The sequence below is a fragment of the Antechinus flavipes genome, chromosome 2 (genome assembly GCF_016432865.1).
Source record: "Antechinus flavipes isolate AdamAnt ecotype Samford, QLD, Australia chromosome 2, AdamAnt_v2, whole genome shotgun sequence".
In the NCBI taxonomy this organism is placed as follows: Eukaryota; Metazoa; Chordata; class Mammalia; order Dasyuromorphia; family Dasyuridae; genus Antechinus; species Antechinus flavipes.
In genome coordinates, this window is record NC_067399.1 from 263,571,467 (window position 1) to 263,580,244 (window position 8,778).

The 8,778-nt window shown below is 34.9% G+C and overlaps 1 long non-coding RNA gene across 2 annotated transcripts; it reads left to right on the plus strand.

The window, feature by feature from the left end:
- The first annotated feature begins 585 nt into the window (after nt 1-585).
- LOC127549179 (uncharacterized) lies at nt 586-6,393 on the plus strand. Of its 2 annotated transcripts, none has more exons than XR_007950529.1 (3): nt 586-924; nt 2,043-2,306; nt 5,050-6,393. It is a non-coding gene; the product is annotated as an uncharacterized LOC127549179 (long non-coding RNA). The 2 variants fall into 2 exon arrangements; XR_007950528.1 differs by having other exon boundaries at nt 586-697.
- Nucleotides 6,394-8,778: the final 2,385 nt, after the last annotated feature.

Below are 8,778 nucleotides of genomic sequence, written 5' to 3' on the forward strand. Positions count from 1 at the left end.
TAGATAACCTAGGAAGAAAAGCCAAAATGCAAACAGTTTACACTCATTGTGAAAAGTTTATTTAGTCTTGTTAACCTTCTTCTATAATGTTTTGTAAATGTAATTTAGGGAATATTTCAATATTTGCTAGAAAATTAAGAGGAAATTACAGCTAAGACTATTTGGCTATTATGAAATTCTAAAATTGTTAATTAAGTTATTTAGCATTATTGTCATCATGTTAAACCTAAAATTGCTAATTACTGGGTGTGGAACAATAGGAATGAGGTGAAAGCCTTATCAGTTTGCCTTCAACTATGAGGGTGTGCAATATCTTTTTCCCCCTTCACAGAGTGGAGGAAGGCTTCAGTGATGTCATTCACAATTGTGAGGAAGTTTTAGATTTTGTCTACTCCAGTGATCTGACTTGAGGCACATTCCTCTCATAACCCAAATAGTGAATGGTTTATCAATGGGTCCAGTTTTCTTGAAAATGGGGAAAGGAAGGCAATTTACTCTGTGGCCTCAATAGGACCTTGGAGGCTAAGCCAATCCCTTGGGATCTCTGCTCAGAGGGTCAAACTCATTCATAAAATGAAATGAAAAAAATGAGGATTTTTGACAGCCAAACATTCCTCTATTAAGTATTCAAGGGGAATTCTACAATTACTGCAAGCTGTACATGGACCTAGAGAAGTTTCTGTTATGCCTTGTAAAGGTCAGCAGAAGGGGGATTCACTTCAGGCTAAGGCAAGCAGGCTTGCAGATTCAGCAACCCATGTTGCTGCCATTTGTACCTGATCATGGCACCTTTGATTCCCTAACTCTCTGACTTCTATACTCCCTCATATAGCTCCCAGGAATAGGCCTTGCTAAAGAAAGGGGTTAGGCTGTTTCTCCTTCTGGGTGGTTTCAACACCTTCAGCCCAGCTTTTAATCCCAGAGGTAAGCCAGTGAAATTTTCTCTTTAGCTTATACCAAGCTACTTGGGAAAGAATGACCTCCAGTCCCTTGTGAAACCTATTTTCACCAGTCACAAGCTGGGAGAAATAATTAAACAGGTCTGTCAGGCCTGCCCTATATGTGCCCAAATAAATCCTGAAGGAGCTACTAATCTCCTCCACCTTTCCCCTTCTGTCTTGAAGCCCATCCAGAGGAGGGGTACGTACTCAGGAGAAGATTAGCAGATAGATTTTACACATATGCCTCCTTGCAGGGATTTTAAACAGCTTTTGTTGACACCTTTATTAATTGGGTAAAAGCCTTCCCTTTCTAGACTGAAAAGGTTCAGGAAGAATCAAAGTTTTTGCTAAAGGTGATCATACCTTGTTTTGACTTGCCCAGCTCTTTACAGAACAATAGCTCATTCTCACTTCTCAAATGACCCAAGCTATGACTGAGGCATTTAAGATTATCATCTCCACTCTGCTTGTCATCCTTTTTCCCCAGTGCGTCACACCTTTTACACATTATGGTGCTTGCACCCTAGGCCTGGGAACTCCTTTCACTGTGTATATTGCCACTTTTCCATCTACTGCCCCTATACCTTTGAGGAGTCAAAAAGCGGGAATTTGGAGAAAATGTAATTTGATATTTAAGGAAAGCTACAACAATGATAGTTTCTGGGGTTAGATATTTAGAACATGAGAATATCCTTTCAAATCTGACTGCTACAATCAATTAGTCAATGAAACTTCACACTTTCTGAGAGATCCAGGAATCCCTGGACTCTCTTGCTTACATGGTTTTAGAACCAATTGGCCTTGAGCTATTTTCTTGCCTCTAGTGGTGGTGATTGGGCCCTCGCCAACACTCCTGATGTATGTACATCAACTTCAGGGAAGGTTGAGCTTTGTACTGAGTGGGTATTAGAAAAAACTGGCTGGATTCAAGACATTTGTGACAACCTCATCTCCCCCTTCCCTAAGTCTTCTTCTAGGTGGGATTCCTTGTTAGTGTCCCTAGTAACCCTCATACTATCTTCACTTTTGATGATTTTTTTTTTTTTTTGCTTATTTTTGGCCCCTTGTTCACTATCTGCTTGTGAACTTTGTTTTTTCCAGCCTCATGAACTACCAACTACTTGTCCAGCCTATCATCTGCTACCTTATTCTGAGACTCGGCTTAACCTGGATGCTGCTGCCAACATCTTCGAGTCACATGTCTTCCCTCCTCAATCTGGACCCTACTAGGCAGGGCCAACTCTATACCACTTAGCCTGATGAAACTCCAGAAGATGAGACCTTCATCCCTTTGTCCCAAATGAATTTGGGTCCCAAATGCTGAGGGGAGATTAATAGGGTGTAGCTTGAAGGACAGACATAAAGGTAATTCTAAAGCCACCTGGCTTTGGGAGTGATGTAGTTAAAAATGATATATTTCTCTCCCTAGCTTCTAGAGGGGAAGATCCCCTGGCCTTGGAAGCACTATAGTTTCACTAATGTTGCTGGTTGTCAGATAACCATCAATTAGTCAATAATAACAAAGTTTCTGAGATAATAATGAGGTGCTTTGCAGACAACTCCTCAAATCTACCTGTAAGCCATAAAATGAACATTTGAATGGCATGAAGTGCCATGGTCTCTAACTTTTCCCTATAAATTTATCTTCTTGCTCCTGGTTCTTTGGTAAATTCATTTGGAACTTAGCCTGCTGTAATTAACATTGCAATTATAATAAACTTTGCCTCTTGGCTTGGAGATGGGTCCAAGCCTGCAAATTCTTTTAAGAAGCTTCATGACACTGGTCTGCAGCTCCAACCTTTTGGGTCTCCTTTGAATCCCAACAGCATTGCAGATACTATCAGAATAGATTGATGAGTAGGGGGAGTAGTATTCAGAGAGATATCTTTGTTATTTCAAACCCAGTACTCTGTTCCCCTATATCATCTAGCTGTCCCTATATGAATATGAGATTAGAGACATTTACTGAAAGATACACATCTCCAGTGGAAATCAGCAACTATTTGATCTCACTTGATATGCTATTTCATTAAGCATAGCCAGCCCTAAGCTTAGCTTCCTGTATTCTAAGGCTTGTTTGACACTTTTAATATCAAATGTGCAGTAGTACTTACCAAGATACTACCTTTGGGCCATAAGGTGTTTTATAACTAAGCAAAAGATTAGATGGAATATTATAGTAACATCTGGTTCATGGGAACATAAATTTAGAACAAAGTCATATCTGAAGCCATCTAGTTTCCTCATTTTATATATGAGGAAAATGAGACTCAGAGATGAAATGATTTGCCAAGAGTTACATAATTGGTAGTTAGTATATCTAAGATTTTAAACCAGATCCCTATATTCCAAATCCACTGTCTTACATTGCCCCTCTAGCAATGACAGGAGAACTAATATATTTGTTAACTTGAATATTACAGCCTTGATGTGTTGCATGAGGGAGTTAAAGTTGTACCAAGGCAAAGATGGGAAGAGCAGCTAAGCTGTACTAAGTGGACAAAAGAGAATTTCTTGCTAGAGGCAATAATTTTTAAAGTTTTAGAGATTAATTTTTTTATTTTTTCCTTTAAATTTTTAAAAACTTTTATTCTGAACTTAAGAAAGAGACCAAGCATTTCCATAACATAATAGAATAGAAAAAAAGATGATTGAACATAAAACCGCAGATCTATTATGTACAACTTGCTATTCCTTTTAAATATATAACACAGTTAAGCAATTTTCACTTTTCTCCCTTTTTCCTCCCTCCCATCCATAATAAATAGGGCAAACATTAGAAACAAATACATGTATGTATGTGTGTGTGTGTTTATATGTGTATATCCACACACACAAAAACGTTCTATACCTATTATATTTATCACACACAAAAACATTCTATACCTATTATATTTATCAGTTCTTTCACTATCTTTCTCAGATAGTGTCTTCATGTGTCCTTTAGTTAATTTAGGTATTTATAATAGTCAAAATGACTTAGTTACTCAAAGTTGTTCTTAAAATAGTATTGTTAATACTGTATAAAATTTGACTTCATTATTTTATTTTTTGTTATTCTAAATGAATTTTGTTAGTGTTTTTCTAATTCATTGAAATAATTTGTTGGTAATATAATTGGGATGATGTTGAACATATAAATTAGTTTAGCTAAAATTGTAATTTTTACTCTACTGTCTCTGCCCACCCATGAGTAATGAATATTTCTTTAATTATTTACTTGTATAAAAATTATAATTTTGTTCCTATTGTTCCTTGGTTTGTTTTGGAAGGTGTACTTTCAAGTACTTTATGCTGTCTAGAGTTATTTTAAACAGAATATCTCTTAATATCTCTTCTTCCTGGATTTTGTTGGTGATATAAAGAATGCTGATGATTTCTGTGGATTTACTTTGTGTCCTGATACTTTGTCAAAATTATTGTTTCAACTAGCTCTTTAGTTGAGTCTTTGGAATTTTCCAAGTACATCATTTTATCATCTACAAAAAGATATAGTTTTCTTACCTCATTCCCTATTCTAATTTCTTCTATTTTTTTCTCCTTGCTATTGCTATAATTTCCATACAATATTGAATAATATTGGTAACAGGTGGGCATCTTTGTTTTACACTTGATCTGTGAGAGCTTCAAGCTTATTCCCATTACAAAAAAATGCTTGCTGATAGTTTTAGGTGAATGATTTTTTTTTTTAAATCAAAGTCAGAAAAAATCCATATATACCAATATATTCAAGTGTTTTTAATGGAAATGTGCATTGTCTTTCATCAAAAGCTTTTTCTGCATTTATAAATATAATAATATGATGTTTCTCTTTTGTCAAACACTACATTTGTGGTACCGTGTTTCCCCGATAATAAAACCTATCCCGAAAATAAGCCCTCCCCTTACTGTGTAAGATTCCTCTAAAATAAGCCCTCCCCCGAAAATAAGCCCTATTGAGATTGCTACTGTAGTGAAGGTGATCCCCTGTGCCATGCTACATTATGGTACCCTCTGTATGCACCATCCCCTCCCCCTCTCCTCCCATCCCTGGTGAAATGCACGCTGCGCTGCGAGCTGCCTCCAATCAGAGCTGCAGCGGTGAGCGCGTCATCCTGTTCTTTCCCAGTGATTTGCTTGCTGGCGCCATTGAGAGCAGTGCCGTGGAGGAGAGCTGAGGCAGGACAACATAAAAACCCGGTATGTAAGCAGGAGTGAGGGGGCATGATGGAGGATAAAAGAACTCAGGGGGCATGATGGAGGATAAAAGAAGAACTCAGCCAGCAATCATTGTGCTAAAGAAATGAAGAACTTCCTTGCAGAGAGAAGAATAGATCAAGTAATGATTCCTGTAGGAATGACTGCCTATCTCCAGACCCTTGATATTGCAATAAACAAGCCATTCAAGGACCATTTGCGCATGGAAGTCAATGACTACATTGAAAATAGAATGGAAAGAAATCAGCGTGGAAACTTTGTGAAGCCCTGTCTGCAAGAAGTCGTGACTTGGGTGAAGAAGTCATAGGATAAAATTACTGACAGCTGTGTCGCCAAGGCACTACAAGCAGGTTACCTGGACAAGACATGTTCATTTAAAGAGAGCTATATTGCTGGACATGACAGATTGGGTCCACTTCTTCTGAAGGAAATAGAGGCGCAAGACATCCAGGATAGAATTCAGGGTATGGACACTTATGATGATGTTGTTGAAGAAGATGACATGATCATTATTGAATAAAGGTACTTTTTTGTTGTTCACATTTACCTGTTTATTAAAATTGCTGTCAATGTTCATTAAAATAAGCCCTCCCCTGAAAATAAGCCCTCTGGTGTTTTTCTGTCAAAAAAATTTAATAAGTGTCTTTTTATCGGGGAAACTCGGTATAAACCCTACTTGGTCACAATGTATAATCTTTATAATGTAATCTTTTAGCTAGTATTTTATTTAGGATTTTTGCATCCATATTCATTAATGAAATTGGATTATAATTTTCTTTTTCTGTTTTTATTCTTCCTGGCTTAGGTATCAGTGTCATATTTGTTTCATTAAAGCAGTTTGGTAGGATCTCTTTTTTTGCCTACTATTCCAAATAATTAATTTAATAGTAGAATTAGTTGATCTTTAACTACTTAATAGAATTCACTGTAATTGTAGTACATCTAGTAGATGAATGTAAATTCATCTGATCTTGGTGCTTTTTTTCTTAAGAAACTCATTTATGATCTGTTCAATTTATTTTTTTAAAACAGGACTATTTCTTTTCTGCTAATATAGGCAGTTTATATTTTTGTAAATATTCTTGCATTTTATTTAATTGTTAAGTTTATTGGTATGTAATTGAGCAAAATGACTCCTTGCAGTTGCTTTAATTTCATCTTCATCAATTGTGTAGTTCTACTTTTCATTTTTAATAATATAGATTTGATTTTTTTCTCCTTTTAAATAAAATTAATCAATTGTTTTGTGAAAAAATTCTCATTTTACTTATTAATTCAATAGGTTGTTTTATACTGTTTTATTAATCTCATCTTTAATTTTTAGCATTTCAATTTAGTGTTTAATTGGGGATTTTTAGTTTATTCTTTTTTTAGCTTTAAATAGCACCCCCATTTCATTCTTTGTTCTTTTGACATAAGCATTTAGACATGAATTTTCCTCTAATTTCTGCTTCTGCTATATCTCGTTGGTTTTGATATGTTGTCTTATTGTCATTCTCGTTAATGAAATCATTGTTTCTATTATTTATTCTTTAACACATGAATTCTTTAATATTAGGTTGTTTGATTTCCAACTAATTTTAAATTTGTTTTTGTGATCCTTTATTAATTATAATTTTTACTGCATTGTGATGAAAGATCCATTTTTAATAAGGACCCATCTGAGAACTTGGAACTTATTGCTTGAAAAAGGCAAAATACCAATAAGTGTCTGCTTTCCTATCTCCATATAATATTTAGTAGAGTACAAATGCATTGAGGCTATCTTTGCTAAAGAGGTAAGAAGAGAAGAGGTAGAGTTGCAGATATTTTTCTAAAAAGAAAATAATTTACAATCACACAATTAACTGAAAGGTGAAAAAAATAAGATCCCATTGTGCTTTTTGTTTGTTGACCTCTCCCCCTCCCCCCCTCGCAAATAGCATATACTGTGGAAGAATAAAATATCTCCTTAAAGACTCTCTTATAGGTATTTCCATGAACATGTATGGAATTCCTAAAGATGCAACAGAGATAACTTTGTTTAATGATTTTCATATCATTAATCACTGGCCTAATTATTATAATAGCAAATGAAATTCAGTCACTGAGATATAGTAGAGAAATCTACCTCACATAATTCCAGTGATGAGAAAATATTAGTCTTTCCACTATGCTAAATGAAGTGACAACTCAAAAAAAAAAGATGCTCGCAGTTCTCTCTCCATTTTAATGGATTCTCCTTCAGTTCATCATTTTCAAACTAATCTGTAGGCCCCTCTTAAAAAGCCTTCTCTTCTATCTATCCTTTTCAGTCTTGCTCACATGAAATACATTCAAGCCACTTTCTAATTGCTTGCCCCCAGGTCTTCACTTTCATACTGCACTTAATCCTATTGTCAATTAGATAAAATTCTTGGTCCAACATCCAGCAAACTAGAGATTTTGAGAAATCTCTTATGTAATGTTCTCAAACATTAAAGATTCTTCTCTGTCTTTTATATCTCACTTATTTTACATTCTCTTCTTATAAAGTCTTATTCTAAGGTGAGGCTGGGGCTGTTGAAGGAGATTATTATTACTATTAATAGCAATTAAACCCTCTCAGGCAATACTTGTTGGGTTTCCCTGGGGTTGATGGGGAAAAGAGTAGAGTGAGAAAGGTAAAGGTATTATATAACAAAAACTTTGATAGAAGTATATTTTTTATTTAAATTTTATTTTTCCAAACAGTTTTCTTTTCCCAAAAAAAATTTATTTTATTTAAAGAAACAGAATAAGAAAAGAAAAAACAGAAAAAGGAAAACAAAATAAAAGAGAACTTTGTCATGTGCCCAGTAGAACATTAAGGAGGATTCAAAATATATAACAAATACCAGTTCAAGAAAGTATATATATTAGTAGAAAAAATTATATTCATGAGTGTCAATTTTTCCTTTACTTCCTTGTAAATTGTTCTTTTGTTCTCTGCTGCTTTTTAAATTTATCCTTTTTTCATCCCCCACCATCACTCCCAAGCAGGTTATAGTTAAAAAAGGATATATTTCTATATACATATGTAGATATATACATATACATAAACACATACATACCTCCACATACATACACACATATCTTTCCTATCCCTGCTGACCTTTTGTTTTAATTCTGCTCCTAACTTGCCTTGCTATTGCTTAACTTACTTCCATCCATGAATTCTTTCCTTGTCTTCTTTCTTCACTCTTTGCTTCCCTGTCTGCCATCCCTCACCTCTTATTTTATATATTTTGGAGGATGCTATACCCTTCATAGTATATATATTATATATATATATATATATATATACATATACATAAACACATACATACCTCCACATACATACACACATATCTTTCCTATCCCTGCTGACCTTTTGTTTTAATTCTGCTCCTAACTTGCCTTGCTATTGCTTAACTTACTTCCATCCATGAATTCTTTCCTTGTCTTCTTTCTTCACTCTTTGCTTCCCTGTCTGCCCATCCCTCACCTCTTATTTTATATATTTTGGAGGATGCTATACCCTTCATAGTATATATATAATATATATATATACATATAGTATATATATAATGTCACTTATTTAACTCATTCCCAATGTGAGTAGGTTTTCAGAATTACGAGCCCTCCTCCCCCTTCTATGCCT